This window comes from Tamandua tetradactyla, chromosome 3, assembly GCF_023851605.1.
Source record: "Tamandua tetradactyla isolate mTamTet1 chromosome 3, mTamTet1.pri, whole genome shotgun sequence".
NCBI classification, from domain to species: domain Eukaryota; kingdom Metazoa; phylum Chordata; class Mammalia; order Pilosa; family Myrmecophagidae; genus Tamandua; species Tamandua tetradactyla.
The window spans coordinates 44,472,852-44,494,888 of record NC_135329.1 but is presented as its reverse complement, the minus strand read 5'-3'; the positions used below and the strand labels follow the sequence as shown (position 1 = coordinate 44,494,888).

The 22,037-nt window shown below is 34.7% G+C and overlaps 1 long non-coding RNA gene across 1 annotated transcript; it reads right to left on the bottom strand.

Moving 5' to 3' along the window:
* Positions 1–243: 243 nt before the first annotated feature.
* Positions 244–20,829, bottom strand: LOC143676053 (uncharacterized). Its single transcript, XR_013171782.1, has 4 exons — positions 20,740–20,829; positions 20,144–20,265; positions 1,965–2,011; positions 244–522 (listed from the first exon to the last, which is right to left on the bottom strand). It is a non-coding gene; the product is annotated as an uncharacterized LOC143676053 (long non-coding RNA).
* Positions 20,830–22,037: the final 1,208 nt, after the last annotated feature.

The following is a 22,037-nucleotide window of genomic DNA, read 5'->3' as shown; positions in this document are numbered from 1 at the left end:
GGGACTATAAAAGAAGGAATTTATCAAAAACACTAACTTTAATAGTTGATATTTCTGTGTTACTGTGGCTGAGAAATATATGTATTGCTTTTCTTTACTGTGGAAAAATGATATTTTCTCAAACTATTTTTTGGAAGGAATAAGAGGCAAACAACTTCAATTCAAGATGTTGACTATTGACTCTTCTTTATAGCACTCTTTCCCACCCATGTAATGAGAACAATGGAATGTCTCTGAGGAGGTTAAACATAAAGTAGATGTTTACTGCAGTAAGTGTGGCTTAAATATGGCCTGGTGGACTTGTGGTCTTGAAATAGAAAGAGACTGTTGCTGTTCTGTTCCTGGGGATAATGGAAAATTTAAGTGCTCCAGTTGTAGGGTACAAGAAAAAAACAGTCTTGACACTAAGACTTCAGCTGGGTCTTTCCTCTCTTGAAAAGTGAATGCAAAACGATATTCTTACTTCGTAGTATCATGGCCTCCAGAGGCAGACATGCTGGCAGTTAGGACCTGGAACCACATCTGAAAAGATTTTTTATATCATTAAAATCATTATGACATTGGTGCCCACGGCATTCTAATGTAAGACTTGATTTTGGAAATGAACTCAGGTAACTGGGTGGGCCACAACTGCTAGACAGAAAAGGGTAAACAAATACATGGAGAATAGAAAGGAAAATGTAACAACCAAGGAAGAGCAGTCTCAATACCAAAATTCAAAATCTCTTGAAGTACAGAGATCTTCAGAAATAAAACGAGACAAACAAACAAAAAATCATGAATTGTTTCTGATAAAATGCAAACAATGGGAAATCTAAATATGGCTTTAAAAGAGTATTCTAATTTCTTTGTCATGATAATGGGAAGCCTAACCTCCTTAAATATACTCAAGAATTTATGAAATAAAACAAGAAGTAAATAAAACAAGAATAGGTAGATGTCAAAAAGAAATAAAAGAATTACTGGACATGATTTAAAATGTAACTGAAATGAGGAGTTCAACAGATGAGAAAGAAAAGATTAGACATCATGTATTAAAAATGATGAATTAAAAAATACTTCTTAAGAGTTCACCCAGAAAACTACCATAGATTAAAAAAAAGAAAGGATGGCAATATGAAACAGAAGTTCAGAGATGTAGAGGATACAGAGACATGAGAGGTTACAAAGCAAATCCAGCAAATAGAATGGAACTGAAAAGGAGGTTCTGAAAAGATAATGACTGTGTACTGACTAGAATCAATGAACCCTCAGATTGAATGTAAACATGAGGATCAGAATAAAGAAAAATAAAATATACTTGGGTACATTGAGTTAAAACTTTAGAATCTCAAGGGATATATCTGGCCTTATAAGTTCCCAGACTGAAAAAAGATATAACTTTTAAAAGAAAAATAATTACACAGTGAAGCTTCCATTTAACAACTAACTGTAAGTGGCACAATACAATGAAATATTCTCTTCAGAGTGCTGGAAGTATTTAATAACTGCAAACTTTGAAGTTTATATTAAGATAAAAATTATTCAAAGTTACAGATAAATTAGAAACATCAATATACAAATTAAATCCTGAGAAAGAATATTTGCAGCATATAATACAGAAAAAGTGTTAATACCCTTAACACATAAAAATCCTCTGAAAATAAAAAAAAATTTATTATCTACAATAATCTTGCAGAAAATAAGCTAAAATAAAAGTAAGGAGTTCATGTAATAAAGACATTTAAATAGATCATAACCAATAAACCATGTCAATCTTGCTTATAATAAAATCACAAATTATAATTAAGACAGTTTTTCACTGTCAGATTGAAAAAATAAAAATGTTTGACAACCTTACCATACTCTAATGGTAAGGTTAAGGCAAAACAGGAGATCTCATACATTGCTGATAGGAAAGCAAAAGGTAAAATCCTATGGGGGATAAATTTGGCAATATCTGGCAAAATAACAAATGCATTTACCTTTTAAGTCAGCAACACCACTTCTAGGAAATTATCCCAAAGACAGCCTAGAAAACAACAAAAGCAATACACATCGCTGTATTTTATTAGCAGTTTTTAATATCAAAAGGTTGCAAACAATCTAATGTCAATCGATAGGGGATTGATTGAATAAACTCTGGCATATCTACAAATGAAGTACTGTGTAACTGAAACCAGGAATGAGGAAGGTCTTCTAGTACAACTATGTAATAATCTCCAGGACATTTGTATTAAGTGAAAGGTGGAGTAAAGCAAATGTTGCATTATACACTATTTTTCTAAAAAAGCAGAGGCGGGGTATGAATGCATATGCATATTAGATAATGTTTTTTTAATGGAAAAATAAAGCATACCGTTATAAATGGTTGTCTATGATGGGCGTAGGAATAGACAACAAGAGAAGGTACAATTTTCCAATATATACCTTGTTTTATAGATTTTATTTTGAAATTAAAAATAAATTAAAGCAAAAGCAAAACAAGTTGTAACACTACATTCTTAAAAAAACCTAAATGACAATAAAAATAAACCAATCTCTGTATTCATTTGGTACAATTAATCATAGTGAGTGGAGCAACGTCAAGAAACCATATAACAAATGTTATTGTACAGTCTTGGTGCGATATAACATATAGAAGACAGATCTGTCAAAAAAAACCTACCACAGGGATTGGATGTATTGAAGGACATGAAAGACCTTCACGGTCACCAAAACAACCAGAAATAGAGGGATGCATTTAAAAATCACACTGTCTTTTAATGTCTTCTAAGAGCTATGGACACTAGAAACCCTAATCCATTACCTGGATAAGTAATGGTCCGAAGATACTCATGCTTAGTACTGGTTGCTGTGGTGATGTGCAGGATGTGTTGAAGCCAGAAAGTACCACAGACTTTGCTCTGATGAGACAACAATCTTTTCAGAAGTTCCAGTGGGCTTCTGAAATTGAGTCTGAAGGAGCCCTAAACTTATTGATAATCTTTTCCCCAAGTAACGAGGATTCTGAGTGAGGAAAGGTTGGAGTTTGATTTGAAAGAGGAAATGATCTTGGGATCTCTTAATCAAACTACTTTTTTTTTGGCATGGGTAGGCACCGGGAATCGAACCTGGGTCTCCGGGATGGCAGGTGAGAATTCTACCGTTGAGCCACTGTTGCCTGCCCTCAAGCTGTTTTGAAATTTTGTGTTCTTGAAACAGCACAGAATCACATTTCTGCCTTCTCACAGTCTGGTAATCTTGTAGCCTCAGTTTTGCAAATATGTGGTCCTTTGTTTCACAGGTTATACTTTCCCATATTTGAAAGACTGCAGGTCTGTGATCTGTCAGTATCACAATCTTGAAGCCAAGAGGCCTAGCAGTCCAATGGGATTTGGTCCCTAGGTCTTCCTGTTGATTGAGGTATAAAATCATATTCAATGCATTTTGAACTGAGAACAAAGAACTGAGTCTAAGTGTGGTAATGGTCCTTGTGATGGTTAGTTTCTGGTGTCAACTTGGCCAGGTGATGGTACCTAGTAATCTAGTCACACAAGCACTGACCTAACCATCACTGCAAGAATGTTTTGTGGTTGGTTGATAAGCCAGAAGGCTGAGTTATTAAATCATTTGTGGATGATTACATCTATGATCAACTAAGGGTGTGCCCCCCATAAATGAGATAATCCAGTCAGTTGAACACTAGGGAGAAAAGAGAAGTTTCATGGCTTCTTCAGCCAATGAACCTCTCCTGGATAGTTCTTTGAGGTCCTTCAACAGAGTTGCCAGTCTCATAGCCTGCCCACTAGGTTTTGGACTCTTGAATTTGCATTGTTGCATGAGACCACTTTTATAAATCTTATATTTTCAGATATCTCCTGTTGGTTCTGTCTCTCTTGAGAAACCTGACTAATGCAGGCCTCAGAGATGTCCAGATCCAAATCATTAAACATGGAGAAAAAATAATTAAGTTTCTTGAACAACTAAGGTTGCTAAAGATGACTTAACATGGGAAGTATCCTGGGTCACCTGGGAGACCCAATCAAACCATATGAGTCCTTCAATGTGTAAAATAGAAGCAGAAGAAGGGGATCAGAGAGATGCAATGTGAAAAGAACCCAACCCACTGTTGCTGGCTTTGAAGATAGAGGAAGGGAGCCACAAGCCAAGGAATGCAGGTGGCTTCTAGAAATTGGGAAAGACAAGGACATGCATTCTCCACAGAGCCTCCAGAAAGGAATGCGACACTTCCATAACTTTGATCTTAACCCAGTTACTGAGATCCATGCTAGATTTCTGACCTCCAGAACTGTAGGATAATCAAATAACTTTGGGTTGTTTAAAGCCACTAAGGTTTTGGTTATTTTTCTTTGCAATAGCAATAGAAAGCTAATATACCAACTAAATCTGCAAATAAACCTCTAACCAAGTTTCATTCTAATATGATCAGAGATGTCAGGCAGTCTATTCTCAGTACAGAAACTTGGGGCTGGGCTTAAAAAAAGTCATCTCCCTTTCGAATTCTGGTACTTAATTATCAAGGCCCTACTAGTGAGATTAAAATAAAAATTGTACCCAAATTGATTACTACAATTTACTGATGAAGTTATAATGCTCAGGCCTTCCCCCTAGCTGCTTAACAAAGAAAAGGAACATTCCTTGTTGGTGACATTTTTGTTGTATATATATATAACAAAATATATATATATGTATATGTGTATATACATATATATATAACAAAAAAATATATATATGTAAGCTAAGACCATGCATTCAGACAAAGAATCTGACATATAATAAGCTAAAGGGATATAAGAAGAAACAGGAAACCATGACATTCATAAAACAGAAAAAGAATAAAACAGTAAATATCAATGGATCACAGAATTATCAGGCAAGAACTTTTATCACAACAAATATGTTCAAGAAACAACAGGAAAGATGGGTGAAAAGATTAGAAATTTCATGTGACATATGGAGGGAAAAAATTGGATTTCTAGTAGTAAAAATTAAAGTATGACATACCAAAACTTCATTGGATGAAACTAAGCAGATTGAACACAAGAGAAGAAAGGATCAGTGAATTCAAGACATGTCAATAGACATCGTCCAAAGTGAGGTAAGGGAAGAGGACAAAAAATGAAAAAAAAAAATTATTGAAGGCTTGTGAAACAGTATCATTTACACAAACATATATGCAACTTGAACTCCAGAAGGAGACAATAAAGAGAATGGGGCAAAAAAAAAAGAATATATATTAGTATAAAATGAGGCAAATTTATCAAAACAGCAACCCACAGAACCAGAAATTACAGCAAACCCAAAGAGGGTTATTACAAAGAAAGCCACACACTTAGATGCATCATGGTCAAACTGCTGAAAACCAAACATAAGCTGAAATTCTAAAAGCAGCCAGATTTTTTATTTTAAAAGATACATTATACATAGGGCAGCAATAAAATTGACAGATGGTGGTTTGTCACAGGAATAATGGACTCCAGAAGAAAATGTCACTGAAGAAAAACTTGTCAACTTAGAACTTTATATCTAGGGAAAATGTCTTCTAAAAATGAAGGGTAACCAAAGCTGAATTAAATTGTTGCCATACCTAAAATAATGTTAAAGAAATTTTCAGGCCAAAGATAAATTATACCAGATGGATATTTGATGGCACAGTAAATAATGAAATGCTTGAAATACTAGAAATAATATTGATGAGTACATTTAAAATCAGTTATTTTCCTTTATTACTTAAATTCTTCAAATGTTAACTGACTTTAAAGAGAAAGCAATAAAATAAAGTAAGACGTATAACATAAAATTTAAAATATAAGACAACAATAGCATATGAGAAAGGGGATAGTATATATACAATTATAGTGTGACTCACATTCTAGTTGAAGTGGCATTACACCAGGGTAGAATGTAAAAACATAAGAATGAATATTATGATTCTAATAGCAATCACTGAAATAAATAGTATGAACAAAAATGTCAATAGGGGACAGAATGGTTTCTAAAACTTTATTCTTTTAAACCAAAATAAAACATGAAAGGAAAAATGAAGAAACAAACAAAACTGAGGACAATTAGCAAACGAATAGAAAACTGGAAGACTTAAATTCACCACTAAAAAGTGCGTTAAATGTCAACAGATTAAGCATTCCAATTATAAGCCAGAGATTGCCAGACTAGATAATAAGAAATAATCAGGTATATCCTGTTTACAAGTATGATAGTTAGATTGTAAGTGAAAAGAAAGTAAAAGATATGCTATGAAAACAGTAAGAATAAGAAAGCTAGTATAGCTTCTAACTACCCCAAAACTGAAAAATGAAATCTTTTCATGTGCAAATGGAACTTTGACAGAATAGATGATATGCTGAGTTATTTCTAAAAGGTCTCGATTAAATCACAGTTTGATCACATAGTTGGAACTAAATTAAAGACGAATATAAATAAGTTATCCATAAAACTCCAAAATATTTGGAAACTATTCAACATATTACTAAATCACCCAATGGGTCAAAAGAAATCACAAAGATGAGCTAGAATATTTCAAACTGAATGATCATGAAAACAAAACATAATCCAAGTCTAGAGGAGACAACTGAAGAAATGCTTACAGGAAACTATAATTTTAAATATCAGTTTTAGAAAGGAACAAAGGCATAGAATCAGTGGTCTAAGCTTCCTTATTAAGAAGGGAGAGAAAGAGGAGCAAATAAAGCTCAATACAGAAGAAAGGAAAGAATAAAGAATAGTTATAAATGAAATACAAATCCAATATACAGTGGATAAAATCATTACGTTCAAAAGTTTGTGCTTTGAAAGGATTAGTAAATTGATAAGGCCTTAGGTAGCGTAAGAAACCCAAATTACCAAAAGAAGTTAGTATGCAAAAGGAGATATCTCTAGAGATCCTAGAGATATTGCAATTATAAGGAGATACAACTGAACAACAACCTAGATGAAATAATCAAATTCATTAAAAACATAATTTACAAAATGGAGGCATGAAGTAAAATAAAATAGGTATAGCCTTTTATGGATTGCAACTTGAATTTATAATTAAACCTATTCACAAAGAAAACTCCAGATCCTTTTGGCTGTATTGGTATATTCTGGTTTCTAGAACTTGTCAGTGATCAGAAACAGAAAAGGTGTTTTAAATTATTTATCTTAAGACATGGAACTACACTACTGTGAAGGTGCAAAGCTGCTTCATGTTAAAAATATCATATAATGAGAATGGGGCAGGCCAGCTCAGGGCGAATAATTAGATACAAGTTCCTGACAACAGGACATGTGTATATCCTGTTAACAGTTCAAAAAACTCAGCCGACTCAAGGGTATTTCCCTGCACAAACTGAACTGAGATGCTCAGGGACGAGGCTTATTATTTACGGCTTAGAAGTTCAGAGGAACAAAACTGAGAAACTCCAGCACCACCAGAATCCCTTACGATGACATGCTTGTATCACATACTGTCAAAGTAAGCCACAGTTTGAAAAGATCTTTAAAAGTATGATAATGCCCTGTGAATAAAATGTATATTTTATTAATAGTAATTAATCTTAAACTAATTAAATTAATTCATATTAATATCAAATATTAATAACCTCACAAATATTAAGTTTGTCTCCTTTCTCATGCCCAAATTCCCAGTATCAAATAAACCAACATCATTACTCATTAATTTTGTTTCACAACATATACATCTGTTCTGATTAACTAGTGCTATTAGGAATATTATTAATACAGAGTACAGCTTTTTTGCAATTTACTTTTATAATGTGCATGTGTGTATATCTATATATATATATAAAATTATAATTTGTATACAATGAAATGCAGAGATTTAAAGGGTATATTTGATGAGTTTTGACAAATGAGATATAGGATACCATTCTCATCTTAGAGCTTTCCATCATGCTTCTTTATGGTTAAGTTCTTTGCCCAAATAGCTAATCTTATTTTTGTCACCATATTAATTTATTTAAATACCAAATTATTTGCCCATTTACTTACAATTTGGAAGCTTTGATGTTTTCCAGGCTTTCCTTGTAACAATGAGGCTGCAGTGAACATTTCGAATGCATTTCTTTATGCAATGCGCTAGTGTTTCTCTAAAGTGTATTCCTAGAACTAGAATTGCTACATTATATAGGATATCCACATTATAATTTTAATAGGCACTGTAAAATGTCACAGCTGGCTTAAATGTGAATGTGGTGATTTTTAACTATTTAAGTGTTGGTATAAGGTTTTGGTAGATGTTTTTACCTTAAATCAAATTTGGGAAGTCCTGTTCTACTTTGGATTTGTAAAGGTTTTTTTTAATAATTAATACTTAAATTCTATCAAATGTAGTTCTTTCACTTTTTTCTTTTTTTGCTTCTATTAGAATAGTTTTTATTTTTGTAATTTCAATATAATTGATGCATTAAATGATAGATTTTCAGCTCTTAAGTGATCTCTGCATCACTGAGATAAATGTTACTTATTCAAGATGTATTTAAGCTACTTTGTACACAGCTAGGTACATTATTAAGATTTTTTGTTTTTAAGTTCACAAATAAGGTTGAACTATAGTTAATCCTTTATTCTGTCTTTTAAAGACAAAATTTTAATATTTTTTCAATGAAAATATAATTAAATTCAGCAACATCATACCAGTTTCTGTAATCAACACTCTTTGTGGGGTCTTACCACTCTTCTCCAGATCAGATTTCTTTCTGGTTGAAATAGTCTTTTAGATTTTAGTTTAGATGAGAATTGAAGCTTAGTCATTGAATTCTGAAAAAAGTTTACATTTGATTCTTAAACTTTTCTACACTTATTATAGAACTGTTGAAACATGTGGTGGAAAGGGAAGTATAATTGACTCCAGTTTACATATTACATATTACCCATCTTCTGCACTTATAAATCATGGCTAATGTGGTTTCCTCTTTCCCCTCCCCTTCTTTCAGTCCACCATAGCTGATATTGGCCATCACGCTCCTTTGTTGTAAATCCCCTACTTTAATAGCTTGTCTTGTTTCTAGCCACCAATCCAATTTATTTTTCTAGTTCTTGTTATTTAGATATTTGGGTTCTTTCCTGCTTTTCACTGTATTCTGTAATGCTGTAGTCTATATTCTTTTACACATGTCCTTATGCAAATGTGCTAATATTTCCCTAAGGTATATTTCTGTATGTATATAGGTATACATATTAGCTAGGGTTCTCTAGAGAAACAGAATCAGCAGGAAATATCCATAGATATAAAATTTATAAAAGTGTCTCACAGAACCATGGGAATGCAGAGTTTAAAAACCATAGGGCAGGCTGTGAAGCTGCCTCTCCACAGGAGAGGTTAGCCGGCTGAAGCAGGAAGAGAAATGTCTTTTCTGAATACTCCTTAAAAACCTTCCTGTGATTGGATTAAGCATCACTCATTGCAGAAGACACTCCCCTTGGCTGATTATAAATGCAATCAGCTGTGGGTGCATCCTACATGATCATAATTTAATTCTATGAGGTGTCCTCACAGCAACAGACAGGCCGGCACTTGCCCAACCAGACAAATGGGTACCAGCACCTGGCCAAGTTGACACATGAACCTGACCATAACAATATATTTCCAAATATTTCTACATGCACCTCCAAAACACATATCAACAATTTCTAAATATACCGACAACTCATTATCAAATGTGAAATGAATGAACAATAATTTTTTAATATCATCACATATCTAGTCTTCGCATTTCTATAATTGTCCTAATATATTTAAATACATTTTAAAAATTGATGTATTTGAAATGGAATCCAAACAAGTTCCAGGTATTATCATTGTGTAATATATCTCTTAATATTCTCTGAGTCTAAGTGTTCTTCCTCCATTACTTTATTTTCCTTTTCCAATTGTTTGTTGAAGAAATTGGAGTACTTGCCTGGTAGAAGTCCTATCAATTGACTTTCATGAATGCATTCCGGAGGTTTAATTTCCTAAAATATTTTCACCAATTTTCTATAAATTAGTATTTAGGTCAAGATGCTTGAGCAAATTCCTGCTTGAAATTTGTGACAACATTACTTAATTGTTGATATTATGTACTATTATCAAGAGACACATAGTATCTAGTTGCCATTTGTTTCTTTGATGTTAGCAGGCAGTGATAATTACTACCATGCCCCATTAATTGATTATGGGTAGCAAGTTTTTGGTGTTTTAATATTACCATTCCTTTCTTTTTTATTAGCTGAAATGTTTTTTAGAAAGAGAAATTTCCCTTTATCAATATTCAACTATTAGGTTATCCTGAAGTACAGTTTTTATGTAAAAGGCAAGAAAAAGCTTTTGTCTTTCCTTTTTTTCCAGTTTGAAAAACTGCAAATTGTTTCTCTAGTATCTTCCCAAAGTGATAACTGATTACTTCGATTTTATGCAATTCATAGGATTTATAAAACAGATGTGTTTTCAGTACCTTAAATTATTATAATTATTGATGCTAAAATTGTCTCAGTCTTTTCCAGTGATAGCCTATTTATGCTCATTCCTGAGTACTTTTCAAGGAATTCTAATAAATATAAAAATCGGGTAGAAATGTGCACATATTGAATTTTTATGAACTGGACACACTTTTGTACCAGCAATAACATCCACCGGCAGAACATAATCAGCATTCCCGAAGTACTTCTTTTGCCCCCTTCTGATCATCAGGTTAGCCCTGATAACAACATAGATTTAGTTCTGCCTGTTTTTGTTGTTTATAGAAATGTTATCACAGAGTATGCAATCCTTTATACTTAGCTTCTTTTGCTCAGCATTATGTGAAATACATCTGTGTTATTATGTGTAGTTCTAGATTATTCTCTCTTGTTGCTTTATATTATTCCCTAATGAAAATGTACAGCAATATTACCCATTTTATTTTTAATGAAATTTGTGTAGTTTTCTTTTGTTGGCCATAACTCATAGCACTACTATGAGTATTCTCGAATATGTCTTAGTATTTTTAAAATAAGAATAGTAGTACTGGATATTTATCATTATTGTTTTTTGTTTTTCCTCCTAGTATAGCAAGATGTGCAGGTTCATCTTGTAATTTGTATTCCTAGAAATAGAATCAGCCATATTTCTAAGGAGCAGTGACTGTTTTTCAGTGGGATATTGTATTTAGAGGTCACAATATATTTTTAAACATTTTTTATTATTTAAAATTTATGAACAATTCTACCCAGCTAAATAATCTAAAAGAATTAGCAAATAACAAAATAAAATGTTTTGAACTTCAATATATTTCATTTTCTTTATTATTCCTTATGATGAACTTGTCTGTGAACACTTGAATAATGAAAAATATTAGCAATAGAAAAAAATCAGCAATGGCTCTGGGAGGTTCAAGTTGCAATTTCTGAGTGCAAATATAAGCAGCATTACAAAACCCTACATGTTATAGTAAAATAATATTTGTACTTCTAATAAAAACCTAATTGAATCCTTGTCACTTATAAGGCAATAAATTCAACTTAAATTGAAAATTTAACTGTAAAAAATTAAACAATGAAATTGCCAGAAGAAAACGTGGAAACATCGTCTTATGTAATCTGAATGGGGAACACCCCTATATATGAATGAAAATGGAGTGCAAAATTTTTATATTATAATCTGATTAATAATTTGAATGGTTCATGGCTCAAAGAAAATGAACAAAGCAGGGAATATATTAATATCATGAAGGGTTAATTTTTATAATATTTTAGAGTGATTTTACAATTCAACAAAAAAGACCAGTAATTTAACTGAAAAAATGAACAAAAGATAAGCAGAAAAATTTCATCAATAAATGAATTACAAATGCCTTAAAGGCTGTATAACTTCACTAAAAATATGGAAAATGAAGATTGAAATATGAATTGCAATTTTATCATCTTAGATTGAGAATAACTTTAGTAAGTAAATCTAGTGACATAAGTAATCTCACATTGCTGATGGAATTTTAAATTTGCTTAGACTTTATGAAAGACAATTGAGAAATATATACTAAATATAAAATATTCATTTTTTTTGACTGGATGATTCAGTTTCTTGAAGTTTATAATATTAGAAGCAATCATATATGTTTAAAAAAGTAAATGCATTGATGTATAATAAGAGCAAGAGAATGGAAATACTTTATTCATATTTCAATAAGGCATTGCTTAAATAACCAATATTGTATCCATAAAATTGAATAGAATGTTTTATTTTAAAGAATGAGTAGCTCTATGCTAATAAAGAGTGATCGTCAAGATAATATTGAATAAGAAAACAAAATAAGGTACTGGACCATGTGCATAGTATGTTTCTATTTATGAAAGATTTGAAATGAAGGAAGATAATAAAATAATTCTGTATAAATAATATATTACATACAATGTATAATATGGAATACATAATATATAATGCCATGTTATATAAAAATAAATATATAACATACCGTATAAAATAAATATATAAAGTATATGATATGTACAGGATGCTATACATCTTTTGCCTATATGCAAAAATATATTTATATATGCATACTGTAAATTATTTGTTTCATATACATAAAATATTTCCGAAATGTCTATAAGGCAGAAAAAGCAGTAAACTTCAGAGAAGATGTTAAGTTATTCAGTGGTATGGGATAGTTTCCCTATAGTTTTTAATTTTTCTTTCAAATTTTGTAACTATTGAACATATTCAAATGCATTTAAACATTTTAAAAGTAGTCAGATTTTGAATAAGAACAGTCTTATTCAACTGTTTTTTTAGGAACAGTTTTTAAGAACCCTATTGCAAATGATGGACTATAAATAATAGCACAATTCTAAAAGTATTCTTTCATGAATCATAACTACTGTACCATATTAATGCAAGGTGCTAATAAGGGTCGAATATGAGAACCCTGTATTTTATGCATGATTTTTCCTTAAACCTGTGACTTCTCTATTTAAATAAAACAAGACCTCCCATCGCCAGTCCCCCATATTTAATGACTAATATGGCTGAGACACCAACTATTCAGAGTGTGAACTAGCCAGAAATAAGTGGAACTTCTTGTGTATTGTCTGCTGTGGTTACAATATTTATCTCAGCTAGATTCACAGCTAGCATAGGACAGTACTAGGATACAGACTCTGGCAACCAGTTTCCAGTACAGTAAAATAATTATATTAACTCACAGATAAACTGAAAACATCTGGTTGATTAAATTATCAATCTTATGATCACTTATTGTGTTGGCAATGACCAGGAACATTAGACTGCTTCAACAGGGATTCTGTGATGCTCTATAGCTTGGGTTCCTTAAAAAAACAAAAAGCCAACAACCATGTTTTTTCTTATTCTTTTCTAAAAGCAGGACAAATAATGTGCAGTTGTATTCCATCTGGGACATAATAACATGACCACAGTTGTACAAAATATTGAATGCAAGACTGAAATTCCTGTTCTAGCAGCTGGAACATGCCAAGTACCCACAAAATGGTTACAGCCTGAATAAGTGAGTAAATGAAATTAGCATTTTCCCATAGTTGGTTCATCACCCTCAGCTTTTTTACAATTCCTCAGTATGGTCAACAGTAAATGTCCATCAGAGTGTAACTTTCAGACAAACAAGTCGAAGGCTTCAGGGTCTGGGCAGGTTCCAAGGGAGAAAAAGTAGAGAAGAATGCAGACAGGAGGAGGTCTTAAACACAGGGTCAGAAGGCTGGATGAGAGAAGCGGACTCAGTCTGGGAGCAAATGGCGTAGGAGCATTGGGAGAACATTGCAGCTAAGTATGAGGGTGATTCAGGCCAAAAAGGAGGATTTGGTCAACAGAAGTCAAACCTAATCCAGGTGCTTTCAAAGAGAGGGTTCAGATTTTACTGAGAAGCTGAGACTTTGGGCAAAGTTTGCTTGACTATTAAAATAGGGCATATTTCTCAGTATGAGGTAATATATTTTCTGCCAGTGAGTCCTCACTCTCTTTCCTAAAGGTGATGGATATATTTCCATCCATTATTTAAGTCTAATTCTTCCTAGGGTTCACTGACTAAGGTCATGCCAATTATTAGTCTTAAAATTGAGTGCCACTTTCACCCAGGCTAGCTGACTGATTGCTACTTGTTTCAGGAAGCGTTGTTACTTCATGTGCATATACTGGAGAGAGACAAGGAAACCTCATGACAATTGCTCAGCTATATCTCAGGTCTGAATGCTGACAGTTTGCTTTATTGTGCTATGATTATTTAGGTTTACATTATACAGTGCTCAAAGCATCCAGCCCAGTGTTTTCTTGAATACATTCAGTTTCAAGAAAAACATGGTTCTTTTTTTCTGCATACTTTTTTCTTCCCCCTGTAATATTTTGTCATAGACAAATGAAGAGCCTCTCTGGAGAACTTGTCAGAGGAGCTACAGAGAGATGACTTATCTTCTTTGAATAAATTAAAATGTATTTTGTTCAAAATAGTACTATGTGATGGTCAAATGTATTGTAATAATTCCAGGGGCTCTTTGAGTGGAGTTATCCACTCCTACTACTGTGTCCATTTCTTTACAGTACAAATAGAAAGGGGCTGCTTCCTTACTTGTATTTTTTCCTTCTAATTTGTAAAAACTAGTGTGAGGGATAACACTATTAAAAAGTACAGGATAACTCCTGAAGATTCCTAGGCCCACAAGACAAAAAGTTCTCATAGGGAGGTGATCTTTTGGGTGCAAAGCAGCAATTTTTCTCAGCACTAAGCCCCCAAAAAGGTTTTTTCAGATAATATTGCTCTCTTGAAGGCAAAATAATCTGTGGGAAATTATTTGAAAACTCTACATATTAGCCCCAGAATTTTGAAGAGGACGAACCTTTTCTTTCCCTGCCCTTTTGGCTAGGTTCACATACCTCATCTCTGTTTAGTGTGTTCCTGGAGCTTAGGCATTGTGCTGGTTTGAAAGGATTATGTTCCCTAGAAAAGCCATGGTTTAATGCTGATGCCATCATGTGGAGGCAGCCTGATTTCTCCTTATGAAATGCGACAGGAAAGCAATAAACTGAGAACTGAACTCTTGGGTACAAAGAAACTAGAAATTGATGTTCTGGAAAATTCTGGGCTCCCAGGAAGGGAGACTCCAAAGAACAGTGCCCCACTTGAGGATTTGACCAAATGTGGAACCAGTCAGCCATTTCAGAGAAAGCCAGAATTGGAAATGGAGTTATCCAGGAAGGATTTGTGGAAACGCCTTATGTCTGATGGGTGTGATCCAAGTTTACTACATAGAAAGCCAACAAGACTGTTGCAGGATCTATATAAACAGAACCACTGCTAGTCAAGAAATCTCTGACCAGAGAGGACCCAGCCAAGCAGGTGTAGAAGGTGAGTTTGCCCCAAAGGCAGAGATGGGCCTTCCACCTCTTGCAGTGGAAGAGTGGTGCCCCTCAGGCCTTGGAGAAGGTGAGGCACATTCCTTGGGGATTGGGGAGAGCCTGGCTGCCACTCCATGGAGTGATTGAATGTGTGCCCTGAGATAGCAGGGAGCCCAGGTGTGGCCCCGATGCTTGGAGAGGGTGGAGCCAAGAAAAAGGTAGTCTCCTCAGTGTTCCCCAAGGTTGCATTTGGAGGGAGGTGGGCCCCTACATAGGCCTTTGGAAAGGGTGTGGCTACCACCTTCTGAAGCCCTGAAGATAAAGGACTCTCAGACTTTGAAATCTAATGGAGTTTGCCCTGCAAGTTTTCAAAACTGCTTGGGTCTGGTGATCCCTGTGTTCCTTCCAATTTCTCCCTATGGAAATGGGAATATGTATTCTATGACCGTCCCTTCTTTGTATGTTGGCAGCAAATGGTTTGTTCTGAGTTTTTCAGGTCCATAGCCAGAGGAGAATTTTGCCTTATGACAGACCATACCTGTGGTTTACTTTGACAAGACTTTGTAGAAGGTTGTACTGGTTTTAACCTTCTATTGTATTTGTATTTTTACTGAAATGATTTTAGGATTTCTGATATTGTGATAAAGTGAATGTATTTTGTATATGGGAAAAACATGTCCTGCTTTAGGGTCCAGAGGGTGGAATGTGCTGATTTGAAAGGATTATGTACCATAAAAAAAACCATGCTTTAATCCTGATCCTAACATGTGCAGGCAACGTTTCTTTTAATTCCTACTCAGCCTTTTAGGTTGGAGATTTGATTAGATTATCTCCATGGAGATGTGACTCACCCAATTCTGGTTATTAATTAGAGGGAAATGTGACTCCATCCCTTCCAGGTGCATCTTGATTACTTTACTGGAATCCTTTAAAAGAGAAAGCATTTTGGAGAGAGAGAGTGAGGAGAACCATGAGAGCCCACACAGCCAGAGACCTTCGGAGATGAAGGAAAATGCCCTTGGGGGAGCTTCATGAAACAAGAAGCCTGGAGAGAAAACCAGCAGATGTCATCAAGTTCACCTTGTGCCTTCCCAGTTGAGAGAGAAACCCTGAACTTCATCGGCCTTTCTTGAGTGAAGGTAACCTCTTGCTGATGCCTTAATTTAGACATTTTTATAGACTTCCTTTAATTGGGACATTTTCTCAGCCTTAGAACTATAAACTTGCAACTTAATAAATTCCCCTTGTTAAAAGCCATTCCATTTCTGGTATACTGAATTCCAACAGCTAGCAAACTAGTATAAACACCAACATCATGTTGGCCTGTCTACAGCATGATATCCACATACCTTACATGGCACCTCTCCTGTCATGTCCTCAAAGCCCCTTTATCCAGTTATTCTCTTGGGGCAGTATATGGTGTAGAAGTCCCACCTTAAATTTTCTCATTCCACTGAAATCTTAAAGAGCATGATCAGCCAGCGATTTGTATCATCAACATTCTCATACAAGCTTTCCAAAAACGCAAACTCACTCAAGTATTTTTTCTTTTAAAGTTAAAAGCTTGTATTAGTAACTGAATAATTATTCTCAAAACTAGATCATTCTAAAAAAAAAAACTGGATCATTCTTGGAAAAGGTCATTAAGATGGTTACTTCCATCAAAAATAAATTTGCATTATTTGAAGTATCGTAAATGGGCTTTGTCAAGATATTTATTATAGAAGATTTTGAGAAATTGGATTTGTCTGGAGATGCTGCTTACTGAAAATATTTGTCACTGAAAAATTTAAACTATATAAATCAAGAAAATATTCTCCAGATATATATAAACAGAAAATTAAACTTTTGACTTTTTAATTATAGAATATAAAATTTCATAATTACATTAAATTGAGAAAAGTGGCCATTATCTACTTTTAATGGAGTAAAAATTTAATATCCATTATCTTTCTTCATACCAAATTCTCAAAAGACACTCTTAACTTTGAAATTTGTTATTTGTTAAAAGGCTATACCCAGAGTGACAAAATACCCTTTTAGGGAAAAAACCATACATATTACAAACATAGAGGTTAATTTAAACATATACATAATGCTAAATGAGCATGATAATTTTTTACTTCCAGGGAGCAAAGAAGGAAAGAAAATATATGGTGTGCACAGTAAATAGATTTGCAATGCTTTATAATATCCAAGAATTTAAAAACTGGAAGATTGTGTAACCCTTCACTTAATAGGCCAGGAAATTAGGAAGCTTTATTTTTTTTTTTAACAAATTAGTTTGTGACTCCTGGCTTAAACAGAGGAGCTATTTTTACTATACGGTGATTTCACAAACATGACTAAAAATCAAATCACAAAGAACGAGGAAGAAAGTCTGACCCATATTTTGAGAAATGAATGCCTCTGGATATCTGGGTCCTCTCAGGATCGCTGTTGACCATGTCCTTGTTGTTCCTTTTTTAATTTTTAATTTTTTTTTCTTTTTTTACCCTCTATGTCCTAGTCTATATATTTTCTGTTTATGAATAGTCTGGTTTACTGATCTTGTTTTTTTCTGTACTTAATCTCTTCTTAAACCCATATGATGAGTTTTTAATTTCAGTAATTTTGCTTTTTAATAGAATTTCCATTTGCTGCCTTTACAAAAATAAGGGATGATTGCATTCTCCTTTTCATCACCTCTTTTCGTAAACATATAAGTCATCATCATTTTGAAATTCATGTTTAATAATCCTAATTGTCTGCGTCACCGTTGGGTCTGTTTCTCTTTTTTTCTTCCCCAACTCCCACCTGGTTTGCTTGATTCGTTTTGAATGAATGCCTGATATTACACATGACAAAGCAAAGAGATAATTTGAGGCTCTGGGTGATACTAATTCCCTTTAGTGAGGATTTACTTTTCAATTCATGCAGTTTATTGGAAAAGGTCAGGTCACCTTATCTATGTTCAGATTTGTGCTGAGAAGCTAAATTTCAGTTTTTGTGTGAATTTCAGATTCAACCTAATTCCTTGTATGAATCCAATCTTTGGTTCTATGCAAATGTCTGGGAGTGTTTACATGAGTACCTCTGCTTATGTCTGGTCTGAATTCTCAATTTTAAATCTATAGCCTGGAGAGGCAGCCGAAAGCTCCACTTGGCCTCCCAGTCTCTTAACCACCATTTTCTATTCTTTCTTAGCCTCTCAGCACTTTGTCACTTACAAATTGGTAAATCTTTCAAGGGGAAAAACTTCACAGGACTTTAGACCTACCTCACCATGTTTCCCCTCTCTCAGAATCCTTAGGTCCTGGCTATTCTGGTGGTGCTGAATCCTGACCTTATGTATCTCTACAGCCTTATAAGTGTAAGACCAATTAGGAGCTCAGCATCAGTGAATTTGGGCTCTAACCCATTTCTTTATGATCAGCTTCTTATATTCTCTATTCCTAACTAATTATGTATTAGGAAATGACTCAAAAGGGAAAATACCACAAAATGTCATGTCACATCAATCTCTTTCCCTTCTTTCAAGAACTCCAGCTCTGCTTTGGGAGATCTCTGCAGGCCTCAAGAAGATTTCTTTTTCCTTTCTGTCCAGCTTTTCTTGTCCATGATGTGACAGTAAGTTAGTAAAAACTGTCTTGCCATAAACTGGAAGTGTAAATTCAAGAATACATTTCATAGAGAAGGATTTGTAACATTACCCAACAAAGACAAGGGTAGCAAGATTATAATTAATATTATTCCTGGAATAAACATTAAAGTGAGAAAAATTATGAATAAGAAAATTATCAAAAGAGCTAGCTAGGCATTTGAATTGCCTGATGATATTCCTTACCCATTTATTTATTGAATTTCTTATTTCTTTCCCCAATTTTGACATAGTCATCCATTAGAATAATTCCTAGGGACTAATGATGGTCAGCATTGTCTTAGTTTGCCAGCATACCAAGAAAAATATCATTTCAATGGGTTGGCTTAAACAGTGGAAATTTAGTGGCTCATGGCTTCAGAGGCCAGAAGACCAAATCAAGGTGTTGGCTAAAAGGTTTGCTTCCTCCAAGGGTTGGTAGTGACTGGTTGGCATTCCTTGGGTTTCTTGGCTTTCCCATCACACGGCCATGCTACACCCTGTTCTTTTCTTCTGATTTCCTGCTGACTTTTGACTTCTGGCACCTCCCCATGGCTTCCTCTCACTGTTTGAATGTTTTCTGCTTATAAAGAATTGCAGTAATCTGGATTAAGGTCTACAGTCATTCAATTGGGCCACACCTTACCTAATAATAACAACATCTTCAAGAGATCCTAGTTGCAATGGGTTCATATTCATGAGAATGTCAATTAACATAAATGGAGTAGATATACTTAGCAACTGGTAATATACCCATACTGGTTCCCTGACTTTGGAGTGAGAGCTGTTGAGGTGGCCAGGCCATATAGAAGCCACTAAAACTGCTTCTATCTAGAAAAATATGAAAGCCATATTGCATTTCTGGAGGAATTGCAGAGATTAATACCATCATCAAGGAATTGAAAGATGCAGGGGTGATGATTCCCACCATATCCCCATTCAACTTTCCTGGTTGGACTGAGCAGAAAATAGATGGGTCTTAGAGGATAACCGTGGATTATCATAAAGTTAACAAGGTGATGACTTCAGTTGAGGCTATTGTTCCAGATGTGGTGTCGTTGCTTGAGAAAATCAACACCATCTCTAGTACCTAGTATGCCACTATTGATCTGGCAAATGCGTCACTTAATACTTATTATTAAGGAACACCAAGAACAGTTTCATTTTGCCTGATAAGGCCAAGAAAGACACTTCTACTGTTTTACCTTAGGGACATATCAGCTCTCCAGTCCTATGTCATAATTTGGTCCACAGGGCTGCTGATCACCTTTTTCTTCCACAAGAAATCAACTGGTCCATTACATTGATGACATTATGCTGATTAGATCTAATGAGCAAGACGAAGGAACAATCCTAGACTTATTGGTAAGATAGTTGCATGTCAGTGGCTTAGAGATAAGTCCAATGAAATTTCAGGGGCTTTCCTCCTCAGTGAATCCGGTGGTGTGGGACATGTCGAGATATCCTTACTAAGGTAAAGGATAAGTTGTTGCATCTGGCCCACCCTACAATCAACAAAGAGGAATGTTGCATAATTAGCCAATTTGGATTTTGGATACAGCATATTCCTCATTTGGATGTGCTACACCAACCCATACACTGAGTGGTCTGAAAACCTGCTAATTTTGAAGGGGACAAGAAGGAGATTGTGCACGCTGACCTGCCACTTGGGCTAGCTCATACAGCAGACACAATACTGACTGATGTGCCACTGGCAAATAGATATGCTTTTTGGAAACTTTGACAGGCTTCCAGTGGAGAATCACAGGGAAAACCTTTGGAATTTTGAAGACAAACTTACCATCTTCTGAAGATTACTATTGTTTTGACCAACAGCTTTTGTCCTGAAACTGGTCCTTAGTAGAGACTGAACCACCAACTTAACATGAGACCTAAGTTGCCTATCATGAGCTGGGTCGTGTTCAACTCATGAAGTCATAATGTTGATTGTGCACAGCAATACTCCAACATCAAATGGAAGTAGATGTTTGAGACTGGACTTGAGCAAGCCCTGAGGCACAAGGAATTTTTACAGCAGAGTGACCCAAATACCCATGGCCCACACTTCTACACATTAACTTCTTTCCCACAGCTATAGCTTCTTGGTGAAGATAAAACATTTGCCTGGTTTATAGATGGTTATGCACAATATTCAGCTATCAGTGAAAGTAGACAACTGTAGCATTACAGGATATCCTAGAAGTACAGTTTTGAAGGGATATCCTCCCAGTGGGCAGAACTTTGAGCCTGGTTGTTTTGCACCAATTTTTTTATTTTTCTTGGGAGGAGAAATAACCAGAGGTTCATTTGCATGCTTATTCATGGGTTGTGGCCAGTGGTTTGGCTGGGTGGTCAGGGACTTAGAAGAAACATGATTGGAAAATTGTTGATATAAAGAGGTCTATGGGAGAGGTGTATGGATATACCTTCGTACCTTGTTAAGATATTTGCATCCCATGTAAATGCTAATCAGAGAGTGATTGTAGGAGAGGAAGTTTTAGCAATCAAGTGGAGAGCATGATCTGTTCTGTGGATACTAGTCAGCCTCTTTTCCCAGCTATTCCTGTCACAACCCATGAATAAGATAGTCATAGTGATAGGAATGGAGGCCTTCATGGGCTCAGCAACAAAGACTTCTACTCTTTAAGGCCAATCTGGCTGTAACCTCTGTTGAGTTCCCAATCTACCAGCATCAGAGACCAATGTTCAGTCCCTAATATGTCACCACTCCACAAGGTAATCAGCCAGCTAGCTGATGGCAGGTTGGTGACAATGAACCCCTTCCATCATGAAAGGGGCAATGTTTTGCTCTTACTGGATGAGACACTGACTTTGGACATGGATTTGCCTTCCCTGCATCCAATGCTTCTTCCAAAACTACCATCATGGATTTACAAAATACCTTATCCATTAAAATATTATTCAACACAGCATTGCTTCAGATCAAGGAAACTACTTCATAGCCAATAAAATATATCAATGGACCCACACTCATGGAATTCACTGATCATATCATTTTCCCCATCATCCTTTAGCCAGTCCACTCTGCCTCACCAGGGAAATTTAACATCCCCTTCTTCAGAGTTTCTAATTTGTAGC